Raw genomic sequence first — 17,156 nt, 5'->3', positions numbered from 1 at the left:
ATAGTCTCTTGGCCATTATTTATCATCCCTTAAATACTGCATCCTATGAATTGTACATGGAGGGAAGTATTTCATTTTTAGTAATGATACTGCTAGTCTCTTAACATCATGAAGTTTGAGAACTTTTTTTCTTCATCTGTTCATCGATTATTTACTAGTGAAGTAGATAGTTTTTGTGGTTTCATTGTTTCCCTTGAGAAGCAGGGTGTGATTTACTGTGTCAGTGGTCCATACATTTGGTACTACATTTTGTCTTCCTTAAGAACTGTAGCCCTGGGAAGATAGTCTTCAGTGAAAAGTGACTTACTTTGTAGCCTAGCATAAATCTATTCCAGCAAGTGAGGAAGGTGGTAAAGTTGCAGAATATCTTACATGTGGATTTATTTAATACTAAATGATATGAAGACCCATTTGTTTATTTCGCTTAAACAATAGAAATTTATTCTTTCATAATTATGGAGGCTAGAAGTCCAAAATCAGCTTATCAGCAGGACTATACTCCCTCTGAGCGCTCTAGGAAAAAACGGTTCCATGTCTCTTCCAGTCTCTGATGGTTCCAGATGTTTCTTGGCTTGTGGGAACATCCCTCCAACCTCAGATCCTGTCGTCCCTTAGTTGCTCAGTTGTATCCTACACTCTGCAGTCCCATGGACTGTAGGCCGCTAGGCTCCTCTGATCATGGGATTCTCCAGGCAAGAATACTGGAGTGAATTGCTATTCCCTTCTCCAGGGGATCTTCCCAACCCAGGAATTGAACCCAGGTCTCCTGCATTGCAGGCAGATTCTTTACCATCTGAGCTACAGGGAAGCCTGCCATCTTCACTTGAGGCCCAATTATTAATTTTTGATATTTTAATTTTCTAACACTACTTAGATTTTTCAGAAGAGTTGCAATAATATCCTTCACCTAGCTTTCTCTAATGTTAAATAACATCTTAAACATAGTACCTTTATCAAAATTAAGAAAATCACATTGGCATACAACACACTTCATTTGAATTTCCCTTTCTCCCCACTGATGTTTTTCCTTTGTTCTAATGCAGAATACCACATTGCGTTTATTTACCTCCTTAGTCTCCTGTAGTTTGTGACAGTCTTTCAGTCTTTTCTGGACTTGATACTTTTGAAGAATAATGGTTAGGGATTTTGTAGCATGTTTAATTTGGGTTTTTCTGATGTTGACTCATGATTAGACTGAGGTTATGGATTTGGGGGGGATACCACAGAGACGATGTGCCTTTCTTGTTGGCACACATGATTCCGTGTAGTATTTCTGATAGTGTTGACTCTGATCCCTTGACAAAGATGGTATTTGTCAGGTTTCTCCACTGTCAAATTACTTCCTACTCTCTGATCATTGGGTCCTACTCACTCCCTGGGGAATGGGAATTAAGCTTTACCTACTCAGGAAGAGTATCAGCTTGTGGGCATAGGTTAAAATAATGAAGTAAATAACATCTTGGGGGAAATATTTTGAGGCTGTGCAAATGGTTCTTTTCTCTTTAAAGCCTCAGGGGAACCAGTTTTCTCAGAATGAGGCTGAGAGTTGCCTGGGATAAGCAGGAATGCTGTAATACTGAATAGTTGACTTTTTCTATTTATTTTTGCTTTATTGCAGGGCTATCTGTTGCGTAAATGGTGCTATTCTCATGTCATTGGTCTTTCTGTCAGTTTCTTTGAAGAATGGAAGTATTTATATTCATTGAGTGGGGGGAATGAGGGTACATCTGTTAAACAAGGTTAAAACATCAACAATTGATTTTAATTTCTTCATTAATCAGTTACAAAATGCTTATTTATCTCTGAGCATGTGTTGGCTCCCAAGTAAGGTACATATGTATGTGTGTGTATATATAAATACATGTAGATGTAAGGCAGGCAGATTCTTTACCACTGAGCCACCTGGGAAACCCATATGTGTGTGTATGTAATATATGTGTATATATGCATGTGTGTATGCGTGTGTGTGTGTGTATATGAACAGCTTCATTCCAAAGGACATGTACACATGTCTAAAATCCATTGGTCAGAAATCTTCATTTAAAGGATAGATATATAAGTATAACTGAATCGCTGTGATGTACACCTGAAACTAACACAGCATTGTAAATCAACTACAGTTTAAAGAAAACCTCATTTAATGTTGAACTTCCTATGCAAGAGACAGGCATGGTGTCCCATGCAACTTGGAGGTGTCATCTTTTGAAAGTTACCCTAGCAGAAGTTGACAGAATGAGAAAGAGGCATGTTTCACTGAGCCGGTATATACCACCTACGTGGCTGATCTTTCGTGGAAGTGGGGGTAATTCTAGGGTAGACTTTGTTGCCCCTGGGGGGCTGTCCAGCAGGGGCTGATCCAGAGAGATACTGTGGTTAAGGTTGATAAGGTAGATTTTGATAAGGGGAAAAAAATCATGACATTTTGATGTATGATATAATCATTTATTTGGGACTGCTATTCTCAGCTGTCCCATAATCTGAATGCATTCTTGCTTAGATATTTGAGTAAGAGAAAATTGGAATAGTAGTATTTGATACAGTGCTAGATATGAGAAAGGACTTATGGCATTTAAAAAAATTTGTAAGATCTTAAGAAAAATATGAATATGATTTGGCAGTGATGGTTTAACAAGCATTCTATAGTATTGAATCTGACCATTAGACTGAAATTTGGTCTCTTAAGCAGGTTACTGCTTTGCTCCAGAATAATTTCAGTGATGAGCTGTTGTCAGAAATACCTTCATTTATTTTTTTCTTTGCAGAGCACAGCGTTTCTCATTCTTGGTGTCATCAGAGTAGGGTTTGGGTGAAAGGGGGTACACTTGCAGGAATTTGCAATGGAGAAGGCAACGTTGCTGTGAAATGTATTGGGGCCATTTCATACTAACTTATGTTGAATAACAGTAACTGCCTTAATTTGAGGTCGAGGAAGTAGATGCGGTACGTGTGTGTGCACTAAGTTGCTTCAGTTGTGCCTGACTCTGTGACCTCATGGACTGTGGCCTGCTAGGCTCCTCTGTCCATGGGATTCTCCAGGCAAGAATACTGGAGTGAGTTGCCATGCCTTCCTCCAGGGAATCTTCCCACCCAGGGATCAAACCTGCATCTCTTATGTCTCCTGCATTGGTAGGCAGGTTCTTTACCACTGGCACAATCCTGGAAGCCCTAGATAAGGTATGCACATCAACAAATGTGTTAAAACGGTTATTTGTAGAGCACCTGACTAGGTATTTGGTACTTTGTATACAATACTCTATTTAACTTCAAGATAACCCTGCAGGGTTGGTATTAGACCATTTTACAGATGTGGCAAATTAAACTCAAGAAGTTAATTTGCCTAATGTCACATAACTATTACATGATGGAACTGCAATATAATTACCTGTCAGCTTGATTCCAAAACCCATCACTGTTCTTTATTAAACTCTTACTTTCTGACTCTGCGTTCAGGCCCTTTTTCGTATATTGTATAGAAATCAAGTCATTTCACGATCTGGGAATAGTTATATTCTGTGCCCCTGCCTCGCCCCATAATAGAAGAAAAAGAAAAGGCAAAACAAAACATTTAGCTACTTTTAAAAAGTTAGCTTTGTTGGATAGCTTGGTGCTTTTTTATCTGGTCATGAGAATGGAAACATGGCTCTTATTACCTGCCATTTGTTTCATTTATACTGAAAAATATGGAAAACTAAATAGGGATTTATTTCAACTATCTGACTTATTATGACAGAAATAGTCTGGAGCTTTGATATGGAAATGAGTTTCTTGACTGATAATTATCAACTCAAGCAAGAAGATAATTATTAACCCATGTGCTGTGTTTGTGTAAATGAAACTCATTTGATTCATTAGGAAAATTGACAAGACATCATTATTGTTAATATTTTTCACATTATCCTTTTGGATTTCTTATTTAGACATCTCACCATCACTTCATGGAAAATAGATGGGGAAACAGTGGAAACAGTGTCAGACTATATTTTTTTGGGCTCCAAAATCACTGCAGATGGTGAACTGCAGCCATGAAATTAAAAGACGCTTACTTGGAAGGAAAGTTATGACCAACCTAGACAGCACATTCAAAAGCAGAGACATTACTTTGCCAACAAAGGTCCGTCTAGTCAAGGCTATGGTGTTTCCAGTGGTCATGTATGGATGTGAGAGCTGGACTGTGAAGAAAGCTGAGTGCTGAAGAACTGATGCTTTTGAACTGTGGTGTTGGAGAAGACTCTTGAGAGTCCCTTGGACTGCAAGGAGATCCAACCAGTCCTTTCTAAAGATCAGTCCTTTCTAAAGATCAGTCCTGGGTGTTCTTTGGAAGGACTGATGCTAAAGCTGAAACTCCAATACTTTGGCTACCTCATGAGAAGAGTTGACTCATTGGGAAAGACTCTGATCCTGGGAGGGATTGTGGGTAGGAGGAAAAGGGGACGACAGAAGATGAGATGGCTGGATGGCATCACCGACTCGATGGACAAGAGTTTGGGTGAACTCTGGGAGTTGGTGAGGGACAGGGAGGCCTGGCATGCTGCCAAAGAGTCGGACATGACTGAGTGGCTGAACTGAACTGAACCATAATTTTGAGAGAAAATCCAAAGAGATTGTTGCCAGGGCTTAGAGGAGTCGTAGAAAAAGTTGATTGTAATACTCATACGTAAACTGGTCTACTGTAACCTCAGTGGACCATTGAACATTTTTGCAACTTGGTGATCCCTGTTTTTAAGTGAGAGAGTAAAGCATTGCAAAGCATTTCTGAATCCCAGGTTTGTCTGTCTTGAGTTTTGATTGGAAGCTGTCATATGTCATTTTTAGAGTAGACGAGTTACCTTACTGAGAGCTGTATCTTTTCCCTTGGTCTTCCCTGGTGACTCAGTGGGAAGAACCCACCTGCAATGCAGGAGATGAGGGTTCTTTCCCTGGGTCGGGAAAATCCCCTGGAGAAGGAAATGACAACCCACTCCAGTATTCTTGCCTAGGAAATTTCATGGACAGAGGAGCCTGGAGGGCTACAGTACACGGGGTCACAAAACAGTTAGATATGACTTAGTGACTAAGCAACAGTCTTTTCCCTTACATTTTGAAGTAAGAGTGCTATGGCACATTGGTAGTTTTCATCATATTCTTAATGGTTTAATTTGTATATGATGTAAATGGAATTTGAGAACAGCTCATGGACTTGTCTGTACCTCTGCTGAGAGCAGGAAGTAATTTGGGGGCCTTTTTTCTATGTAGCTAATGAGAAATAGGACACTTTGAGGGACACATTTAACCTTTAGTAAATGTATTTACTAAATACATTGTTAAGGTAAAATGTATTTACCTTTACACCTCTGCCTCTCTTTTCCTCTGTGGCACTTTTCTTTTCTTTCCCATTTAGGTACTTGCCCAAGGCTTTTAGGTGCTCATTTATGCTTTGTCTGCTCTCGAGGTACCTCTCTCAGGAAGCCCATCCTTGTATATTTTATATTCATATTTTGTGTTCATATCATATGTGACCATTGGGCCACAGTTGGAGAAATGAGAGGGAGCGTTGCTTGAGAGGCAGTCCATTTGGAACGTTCATGTGAGGGACCATGCTAGGACACTCTTAAGAAAAACAACAGGTAAAGTGAAATCATTTTAGAGCAGGCTGCTGGGTGAGGTCTTGTCAAGTTAGGACATTCTCTGTGCACTGGTACTTGAAAGGTAAACGGCTAACAAAAAGACATTATTAAATCCCGTTGTGTAGGAGTATGCACGTCTGTCAGCTATACAGTATAACTCCTAGAGAATTTGCTGTTCCTGATGTGGCTTTAAAGCAGTGTATCTTCATCTCTACCTGCTTGATTTTCTTGTACCTCATCTCTACTCTCTGGTTGCTATGAGCCATACTAGTTTACTAGGGGATCATTAAAAAAAATAGTACTAATTCAACCAGAATATCATGAACCTTTGCCCCTATTATTCTTGTGCTCTTTTTTTTTTTCAACACTCAAAATCAGAGTGAAAAAGTGAGTTGTTTTGAAACCCAGAGAATAGAGATTTAAGAACTACCATTACACAATATTTTCAAGTATATAAACTTTCCCAAACATTCATATAGGATGAAAAAGAAACTTGGGATACCACATAAGCCAAAAAAGTCCCATGTGTTGTCTGATTTGGGCTGTCTTGTTCTGCTACCCCTTCCCTCTAGTCCTCCCTGATACAAGCGCATGTCTTTCTCCTGTGTCAGGTTTCCATGTTTGCTTCAATTAGACCTGGTGTGAAGGCAAATATTACTACTACCTGGTACCCATGTGTGTGATTTATATCCTCCTCGTGTTTCTTGGGTGGAGGAACTGTAGGAAAGGAAAAAAACTGAGACTGATTTCTGTTTTTCTCAGATCCTTTAAGGACCGATTTGTACAGTTTAATTTTCACCTTTTTCCCCATTTTTAAAAATGTATTTCTTTTCCTTAAAAAAAAAAATCACGAGAGCTCTCCTCTGTCTGCAATAGATTTACCATATTCTAGTACTACAGTGTGTTCCGAGGTTTTTCAGGAAATGATAAAAATGCATAAGAGCCACTTTGGTCAGAAGGACCAATCTATCTATATCGGATCTCTACCTAGAGATTTTCTTCTCTCATCATCTACTCTGATCCCCCATTTTTCTGGACCAGTTCATTTGTAGTTTTAAACAGGAGCAGTGAATTTTCAAAGTCTTTCTGATTGAAGCCTGGCTGCCTTAACAGAGAGGACTCACTTATCTGAAGATTTGTATTATTGGAAACTTAGAGTTTAATAGAGCAGCTGTGATTCTCCATTCATAGAGATAGAGTTTCAAGGTTCAAAATCTCACAGAGATATAGGGGCATAAAAGGAAAATGTGCGTGGGCCATCCTTTCTTTCAAAGTGTCCTTGAGGAAGAGAACACATGCGTTGTGCTGCATGAAGGCACTCGGCTGGGATACAGCAGCCTGACTCTTAAGTGTGAGAGCCTCCTAAAGAGAGAGAGAGTGAATGTATAAAGTTGGAACTTATTGTGACGCACAGTGTTTGATGTGCTAGTGGATAAAGGCAGGAGAGAGTAGGAGCAGGAGGTGGTGAGGAAAGGAGGGTTTGTTTGAAACTGTCTCATCTCCAGCATTTGTTGATATGTTACATCAGACCTTTCTATGACAACAGTGTATGAGAAACAGTATTTTTTAAATTTAATCTTTATTTTATATTTGAGCATAGTTGATTCACAGTGTTGTGTTAGTTCCACGTGTACAGCAAAGTGATTCTGTTAGACATACATCTGTTCTTTTTCAGATTCTTTTCACATAGAGATTATTACAAAATATTCATTAGAGCTCCCTGTGCTATGCAGTAGGTCCTGTTGCTTCTAATATTTAATATATGCTAGTGTGTATATGGAAAATCCCATGGACGGAGGAGCCTGGTGGGCTGCTGTCTGTGGGGTCGCACAGAGTCGGACACGACTGAAGCGACTTAGCAGCAGCAGCAGTGTGTATATGTTAATCTCAAACTCCTAATTTATCCCACCCTCCACCTTTCCTCTTGAGAAACAGTATTTTTTAAGAGGTGAGAGTATTGGAGCTCACTCCCAATTGTTATCCTGAAGGCAGGCTTCCTTGTCTCCCTGTAAGAAGTCTATCCTTTATATTCCCTTTAAATGTGGTTTTTGTTTTATTTTCTTTATAAAAAGGGGAGTGTCTTGATTTTTGTTCAAGTGAGGAGATGTATATTTTCAATCTTCCTATATCTCTTTGGTACCAACTTGAGCCAAAAATGCATTTTTTAAAAAACACAGTATTAACCTTACCATGCCTGGTTTATGCCTTTGTGACCGCAAGTTGAGGTCATCTCTTTTCTACATAAGAAATCACTGTTGAGAGTCGGTTTCCTTCCCAGGGACCCTGTAATATTGATTATTTTACTTCTACCCAGGATATTACTGCACCACAGGAAGCTGACACAGTGGGGAGTTAAAAGAAACTGCCTATCATTCTGTTGTCTAGGACATGTGATTTCAGAAGTTCAGCTGGTGGTCTGAGATAGGAAGGGTACAATATATTTACAAAAAATCTTTGTCTCTGTCTTGATATTTACAGTTATTCAACATGTTGTAATGAAGATAGTTCTGTAATAATTAGTTAAGTATCCTTCTGATAATTAAAACCCTAAATAAAGGTGTAGAATTATAACTAGCTTCTAAGATGCTTATCTTAGAGAAAACAGTTATATTGCCAGCTGGAGGTTTTGTTCACAGACCTATTTATGAAGGGAACATAAAGCATGATGCAAAGATGGCAAAAATTCATACTTGTTAAAGCTGGGTGGGAAGCACATGGGTACTGGCCGTCTGTTTGAGGTAATTCAAAGTAAAATATTAAAAACAGAATATCGAGAAAATGTTTCAAAATATTTTAAAACATTTTAGGGAAGAAGAAGACATTGCTCATGTAGAAGATTAGCTTCAAATAGGAATCATTTGAGATTTTGGAATAATAGTTGTGAGAATTCCCTAGTAGACAGGAAATAGTGCTGGAGATCGTCAGTGAATGGAAATGAATAAATTATTACATAACCACTGTGTCACCATAGTTGAAACATGGAGGGATGGAAAATGATATTTCCTCTTGGAAAAAAAGAGGTTGCTCTTATCCACTCTGTTCTGCTAGATAACACATTTGCTTATGTATTGTTTGCAGTTTAAATACTTAAGCCCTATCTCACTCTCAAAGTAAATTACAGAACCCCCAAACCTGGAATCAACTGAAGGCAACTAAAATGTCTGGCACAACATTATAAATAAAAGCATATTACAAAGAAAGCTTCTTGGGTTTCCAACAATTCATTGCTTTTTACTCCTTTTGTGACATATTATCACTCTTTGATTTCCATGCCTGCCTTCTTGATTGCAAATGATACAATTTTCTGAGATTTTCTGAGATTTTGTGAATTTTAGTTACTTCTGGGATATCCTAGCCCCAATTACAGATGTTTAGTCCTTGTTTATCAACTTGTAATTTGACTCCTTGTTCTTGGTTGCTTGATCACTGTTGAGGCAACAGAATAATTGAGCAGCAGTCTGCATGTCTAGCCAGCACTGTTTTGGAACACGTGCCTGTTTGGGTTAGCAAAAGCTAGGGCTTGACGTAACTCATTCCAGGAATTTTAGATAAAAGTGTTCAGCATTCGGCAGTCTCTATATGGGTTCAGCTATGTGTGTTAAAATACGGAGGAACGCTTTTGCGGATCCTCTAGATGGCAGAACAAATACAGCAAATACGCCTCAGGAGCCTTTCCGAGAAGTGTGGGGAGGGGAGAGCAAGGAGAAATGGGGGACAAAGGGGACTTAGTAGCTAACAGAGCTCCAGGCTTTCTATCTCAACCCAGCAAGGGAAAATCTGCTTTCGTATCTGAGATCTTGTTTGTATCTGAGATCTTGTTTGAAAGAATGCAACCCTGCTAAAAAATGATGGGATAAAGCTAAAAACCTCAAGCTGTGCACACAAACATCAAACCACAGGTTTCCTTGAGGACTAATGGAGGCATCTGCCTGGTTATCCTGCCCATCTCTAGAGACTGTGGCTGACTCCATACCAGCACATATGCTGGTGAATCCTGAGTGATGCTGGCCTGCTTCCATGCTCTTCTTATCTTACTTTCTATCAGAGAGGATCAGGTGCAACATAGATTTCAGCCTTTGTCCCTGTTTGAACGAGATCACCATTATTGGCATAGATTTAACAGATGACAGTGTCTCTCAAACTCAGAAGACTTAGATGCCTATATAGATGCATTCCTCACATAGAGCACAGAATAAATGTAAGATTTGTAGGTATGCCACTTCCCCATTCTGATCTTTGAGTAGCAAGCTGATTGTAGTACTGCTTTAATTTCTTTTGCAAAAATGCTTATCCCAATTCTTCTGTAATCACCTTTTAATAGTAAGGTCAGTTATTGGTCCCTTTGGACTGTTGATGAAGTCCTGGACCATAATATGGTGTGACAGGTGTGATTGTTGGCTTGACACTGCAAGGAAATCAAACCAGTCAATCATAAAGGAAATTAGTCCTGAATATTCATTGGAAGGACTGATGCTGAAGCTGAAGCTCCAATACTTTGGCCACCTTATGCGAAGAACTCACTCATTGGAAAAGACCCTGATGCTGGGAAAGATTGAAGGCGGGAGGAGAAGGGGATGACAGAGGATGAGATGGTTGGATGGCATCACTGACTCAATGGACATGAGTTTGAGTAAACTCTGGGAGTTGGTGATGGATAGGGAAGCCTGGTGTGTGCAGTCCATGGGTTCACAAAGAGTTGGACACGACTGAGTGACTGAACTGAACTGCTACCTATATCTGTATATACATATAAAGATAACTGAATTGGAACCTGGCTTTGACTTTTGCTACTTGAAGAGCATGTTAGTCAATGCTACATCCCTATAATGATGCTCAGCAAATAGGGAGCCCACGTGTTCTGACGATGACAACAGTGTGACATCACACTGTGAGTCTATAAAAGTGGTACTACTCGATCTGGATTATCAAGCTATTTCACTAATACCTTCAATACCATATGAAAAGTGGAGGATGGCAGGATCTTCAAACAACTGTTGAATAACATAGTGGTGGTAATTAACCAGTGCATGGGACTGGAAGATTGCTTTAGGAATTCTCTAACACCGCATCATTTTAAGCAAACCAAGTAACTATAGATGTGTCTTCAGGTTGGCCTCTAGGGAATTCACGTAGTTGTTTTTTGCATGTAATCTTTATGTCGACTCTGAGTTTAGGAGGCTAAGACATAAGTGATATTTTGAATTACGGCTACTGAAACTAATCAAAGGATAAACTGCACATGTGTTCACTGTGGAAGAACTGGTGGTTCTGCTCTCTCCTTTGCAGCTAAAACTGCATGAACGATAAAAAGAGGAGAGATGGTCTGTGTAGTGTTTACATGTATGTAAGAGGGGCACTCATTTTGTCTCCTTTGTTGAACTCTAACTCCCAAATTACTTTTATAATTTTTTTGCAAATTTTTGTTGAAGACTTTTGTAGAACACAGTAGCTTTGTTTCCCTGTTTTATGAATTCATGTTTTATTAAAAGGATTTCGCCAGCTTCCTTCTCACACCTCCATGTCCCAGTACTGTGTATGTGCCTAACACTAATTAATTATGTCACCAGGTCACTTTATAACCTACATTTAGGGGCTGTTTCTCATTCAGAGAGATTCTCTCCTGTTTCGAGCGTATTGATAATTTTCGCCATTTCCTGATCGGTGTCCGTATCTGTTTGAACTCGGGTGGGCTGGGTGTCCATCCCTCACTCTCCTGGTCCCTCTTTATTGCCTGGTTGCTCGCTGGCACTTCCTCCTCCCCTTTTATCATCATCTGTGAATTTTTATTAACATGTTTACTCCTCCTTTGAATTATTAATCAAATAAACTGTGAAATGGAACTTTTATCTTTAATGGTTGATACTGTGAAAGTGACAAACGCAGGGCAAGCCTCTTTCCCTGGCTCGGCTCCTGTCGCGCGTCTCTGTTGAGTCTCTGTGACAGGACTTGGAATGATCGTGCTCACATCTCTTGCAGCTTGTTTACACTGAAAGGATATAATCATTGGTTTGCTATCAAAGCAACTTCCCCAGCTCAGATTGTGGTGCCGCAAACCAAAGATGGGTCTCTCTCGGCAGGAAGAAGCCGGAGAGGAGGTGAATCTCCATGATGAACCATCAGCCTTATTCAGATTTGGTCATTTCATGAAGAAAAATTAACCATGATAAGGAAGAAAGATACCAGCTAGTTGGAATACCCTGTTGGATTAAGCTTGAAAAACTTTTCCATGATACTGGAATGAGGGAAATTCGCAAATTCTAAGGAAAAATTGGGGAGTTACAATAGTATAGATATCAGTAAATATTTATTGAATTAAAAATATTACGTAGTACCAGTCCCTTAGCATTAAATATTAACACTCCAAAATGACTTACAGGAATATTTCTAATTTTCTGTGCAAAATCATGCGGCTTGTATTCCAGACAAAGATAACATATCTAAAAAAAGTCAGCAAAGACACTAAATGGATGTACTTTATTTTGACCTATACACTTACTTATGTACTTTCATGGTTTAAATAAAAAGTGTAGCATTTGGGTGATTTAAAAAGAGCAGAAGCTAAAAAAGTGGTGATAAATATTATTGCAAGGATATAGTAGCCAAAATATTTGCTCTATTTCTATGAATCCATTAATACACAATAATATTACTTTTATAATATAATACTTTTATAGCATATGTGCATAAAAGCATCCTAAATTACAGAAACAGTCATTGAATACTTCCCAAGCATGTTAAAAATCTCTTCAGTTACTAAATCTATCAACATACAACACAAAAAAATCCCATAAACAAATGAAATCTTTAGGTATTAAACCAAATCTTCTAGCATAAAATCTCTTATCTGTCTGTACCATGGGATGCTAAAGTTGAAGCAATTTTCACTTGAATCACTTGATAAATGATGTGTTAAAAATTAGCTAATGTTTTTATTCTTCACCTTTTCACATAAAATGAAGAAACTATATATTGAAGTAATTTGAAATAAACTGTTTTTTGAAATGAGTTTTTTGAAATCTGTTATTTAAATCTCAGTAATCACTATTCAGAATGACTTATAGAGAAACATCGATTTAGATGGGAAAGAAAAATGAGGATTCATTGGGACTGATGCTGACCAGGCTAAAGGGAAGGTGGGTTTGTCTGTCCATTTTCTTTAGAAGATAAACCATAGAAACAGAGTCCCCAGACTGGTGAGACAGGGGTTTCTTTGTACCTTAGTGAGTAAATAAAATCCAGAAGACTTGTGGAATGGAATTTTATACTCTGTTCAGTTCTATTTAACTGAAAGCAAATTGTTTGAGCCTAATATTGTTATTCTCCTGTTTTTCACTAAGTTAATTAAGCAGTTCTTTAATTGGGTTAAAGTATTATTTTTTTAACTTAAAAATATATGCATATTTTCAAAGCATGTCAGTTTACGAAATGTATCATAATGAGGAAAAAGAAAAGAATTCTTAAGGGTTCAGGTGCATCTCAGTGGAGTTAGAAAACAATACTTTAATTCTTTGTCAGTTAGGGTTGATATACAAAGTAAGCATTTGAAATTTTTAAGTAAACATTCTTAGCAATGAATTGGTACACTACACTATTATGCTTGTATCTGAATTGCTGCTTTCTGTTACTGGAAAATGACGGGTGGATTTCTGTAATGAATACCAGTGCAAAAGACTTAGGATATTTAAGGTGATTTATAGACTGTCTTGGAAAGAGTGATGGGGTCATGTAATTTACTCTATCAACTAAAATTTGAAATAAGGAAAGAATTCAGTGACGTGGAATAATTTCACGTTTGACTGTACTAGGCAAGTGCTGAATAATTACTTTAGGCAAATTTCCTTATATATCGGAAGATCTCTTTAGTTGCTTTTGTTGTTTGTCTTCTGTCTTCTAAGATAACAGAAGCATATTATTTATAGGGCTTCTTTTTAAAAAAAAATTTTATTTATTTATTTGGCTGCTCTGGGTCTTGGTTGTAGCATGTGGGATCTAGCTTCCTGACCAGGGATCGAACCTGGGCCCCCTGCACTGGGAGCTCAGAGTCTCAGCCACTGGACCCCCAGGGAAGTCCCTTATAGGGCTTCTTTATGAAAAGCTTAAACTTTGAACTTTTCCTATTGAAGTTAACTAATATGGTTGAACTTTTGCTAAAAATCTAAGGAACTCAAATTCTGACAAACCCTTTTCTTTTTTAAAACATAAGACAGTCTAAAAGTCTCATTATGGAGTGATTTCTAGGAAATTTCTAAAAGGCACTGTACCCTTTAAAATTCTTTGGCTTTGGTAGTTCTTTGCATTGTACAGTTTGGACCATTTGATCTGAGTTAAAGCTTTTGAGGTATTAAGATATCAGACATCTCTTTTGCTCTGTTGTTAAATCAGAAAAAGTCTTCATTTATAAATGTAATGAAAATATGCCCAGAACCTTAGGATATTCTACTGAAGTGCTATATCTTAGTTTACTAGAGATTGTTTTTCTTGAGTGTGAATGAGAATGACATCACAGATGTGTGTGTGTGGTTTTTTTTTTTTTTGCTAATGATAAAAATCAGTCATTGAGCTTTGTTCTTTTGCTTCAATAGAAATTACTTTAAAAACACACTATGTTTTCTTTGTTCTACTAAGTGCCCTGGGAAACAAGTTACATTTAAGTATGTTTGGTAAATAGCAATTTGGAATGTCTATTATGCCCCGTGTAGGGCTTTCTTCAGGCATTTTCCCCAAGCTATTAAATATACCAAAATTGGGCTTTTAAAAATGAAGACAAAGATGGGACAAATTTATTGAAAACAATGAATGGAATTTTGGAGTATTTTCTTACCTAGTTATGGATGATTAGTTTATGCAGCATAAGTGAAAACAAGCATTTACCTCCCAAGGCTTAAATGTGCACAGAGCTTAAGAGGATCACATGGAATTCAGATCTACGGGCTCATTCAGAAGCAGGTTTCTTTCAGTGGTTGAGACACAGAGTAATGTCATAAGATTAAATCTTACCTGGCAGTGGTTTGCTTGAAGCTCAGTCATTTGAACTCTGGCTGAAAACAGTAAGCTTCAATACCTGAAATGCCTTCTCTGCTTCCTTTGCTGTCTTCTTTTACCACCGTGTTTTCTTTCCTGCCGAGTCTCTGTATCTGTATTCCTGGTAATCCTCTAGCATTAGTTAGGATGGCATGCAGTAGATGAAGATTCCTTCTGGATAGGATGCCAGAACCAGAAGGGTAAATTTTGCCTTTCTCTGATAACAGCCTTTGGTCTGACCACAGACAACTTGAATGTCCAGAACTTATTAAAAATTCATTGACTGTTTCATCAATTGGAAAATCCTGAGTCTTTCTATACACATTTTACCTTCTGCAAAAGTTCTGTTCATATTTCAGAATTACACATGCTCCCGAATCAAGTTGCCTTAAAACAAATTGTCTGGATCAGAAACATGGATGTTGTTCTCTTGCATTCTCTTGCTTTTCATGTTTTTCCCTTCATCAACTTTTCAGTCCGTGAGCTTCCTTTCTGCAGAGGATGGAGGGATTTCTTCTGTTCCTCTCGTGTTTCTGTAACACGCAGTTCTGGTCCACTGTTCTGTGAGTAGTGAGGGAAAAATCCAAAAGGAGGTACAGCTTTGTCATAATCTCCGGACAGTGAGCACGCTTGGCATGAATGAAGAGCTGATATGAGCTATTCAAACCAGACAGCAAACTGATGGGCTGACGCTTTCATACATAATGCACCCATTAATTACCTCTCCTGATGGACAGCAGTGTGCCCTGAACGGAAAGAAGGAAGGAGCAGAGGATCACATTCGGTTAAATAGGTGCTCTGTGTTTGAGCAGCTTGTCATTGAGAAGTGCATCCAGGAAAAGCTGCAGCTTTGGAATGTGATCAGGTAGAGTGGGCAAGAGTTGTTTTGACAGACAGTTAAGTGACGTATCTTGGGAGGAAAAAGAGCTGAGCGCAGAGGTAGCTGGAATAAGTCTCCAAAATGCTTTTGAAAATGTTCATTTTCCTCTGTTAATCCTTTTGGCTGGAAGAAAGTAATTGGTGTTTTACCTCTGCATTATTTGCTGGGATTTTGCTGAGTTATTTACACATGATATAGCTTTCCCTAAAGAAGGAAAATAATTTTTAAAGAGTCTTTGAGATGGAAAAGTATATTGTGAGTTTTAAAAAATTATAGCAGTAAAAAGGCTGCTTTTTGTGAAAGATGTGTAAAAAAAAAATTGTCAGCTGTATTCAGACATAAATCCGAGGGAAAGCAGAGAAAAAGCTGCTTTCTGAAATATATATTTTTATGTTTTTACATATGTTTTAGGCACATGGATTTTGTTGCTTTGGAATAAAGCATCACTTGACATAAAAATTTAGCAGAGTTTTCCTTTTAAGATGTTCTTAAGTTACATGGAATTTTGAGTAGTTGTATAAATTAATAGACCTAAAACGTCAATTTCATAATTTTTACTTCATTTTTAACGTATCACAAGATTTTTGGTTTTTTCCTACTTGTTCATAGAGTCCCTTTAGGAGACTTTCTGGGCAATAGGATGCTTTCAAATATTTTTAAAAAGTATTATGAAAATTTCAAACTTATACAAAACAATGAAAAATAATCTATGAATGTCCATAAACCTACTACTCAGATTCAATATTATGAAGATTTTTTTTTTGCCACATTAACACAGTGCGGGGGAGGAGATGGTAGGGTAAACTGAGAGAGTAGTATTGACGTATATACACTACCATGTGTGAAATAAATAGCTAGTGGGAAGCTGCTTGAAAGCATAGGGAGCTCAGCTCGGTGCTCTGTGATGACCTAGAGGGTGGGATGGGGGGTGCGGGAGTGGGAGGCTAAGAGAGAGGAGAGATATGTATACATTACTGCTGATTCTCATTGTCGTACAGCAGAAAAGAACACAATATTTAAAGCAATTATAGTTCAGGTAAAAAGAATTTAAAAAAAAGATTTTTGCCACTTTAGCTTTATTTAGCTTTTTTCTTTTCCGTAGCTAAGGTATTTTAAAGTAAATCTCATTTCACCCCTGGGTACTTCAGTATATATAAGTGACATATGCATGACCCCTGCCAACTAGTTTATTTCAAGTCTGCTCTTTGTCGGTCACTCATTTTATCATCCAGTATCTCTCATTCATTTGTCGGGAAATTCTTTCTTACATCTAACCCAAGTCCATGCTGGTAACGTAAGGTTGTGTCCCCCAGTGTTGTCTTCAGAAAAGGCAAAAGATACAGTTTATGGAAATTTTCCACTTTGGGGCTTTCCGTAAACAGTAGGTATATTTTTAAAGCGTGAATGCTTTCTCACATGACTACTGTGCCATTATCATGCTTAATAATAATTAATAATAATTAACAAAGGAGTACTTATTAATAATTGTTTGAGGTCATATAATATCCAGTGCCAAAGAATTGATACTTTCCAACTGTGATGCTGGGGAAGACTCTTGAGAGTCCTTTGGACTGCAAGGAGATCAAACCTGTCAATCCTAAATGAAATCAACCCTGAATATTCACTGGAAGGACTGATGCTGAAGCTGCAGC

At 38.1% G+C, this 17,156-nt stretch overlaps 1 protein-coding gene across 1 annotated transcript in view; it reads left to right on the top strand.

The window, feature by feature from the left end:
• AVEN (apoptosis and caspase activation inhibitor) overlaps window positions 1-17,156 on the top strand; it is a 187,779-nt gene that overhangs the window by 50,184 nt on the left and 120,439 nt on the right. The gene's annotated exons all lie outside the window — the stretch shown is intronic.

The sequence above is a fragment of the Capra hircus genome, chromosome 10 (genome assembly GCF_001704415.2).
Source record: "Capra hircus breed San Clemente chromosome 10, ASM170441v1, whole genome shotgun sequence".
Taxonomy (NCBI): Eukaryota; Metazoa; Chordata; class Mammalia; order Artiodactyla; family Bovidae; genus Capra; species Capra hircus.
The sequence above is the reverse complement of the archived record's forward strand: the minus strand, read 5'-3'. Positions and strand labels throughout refer to the sequence as shown.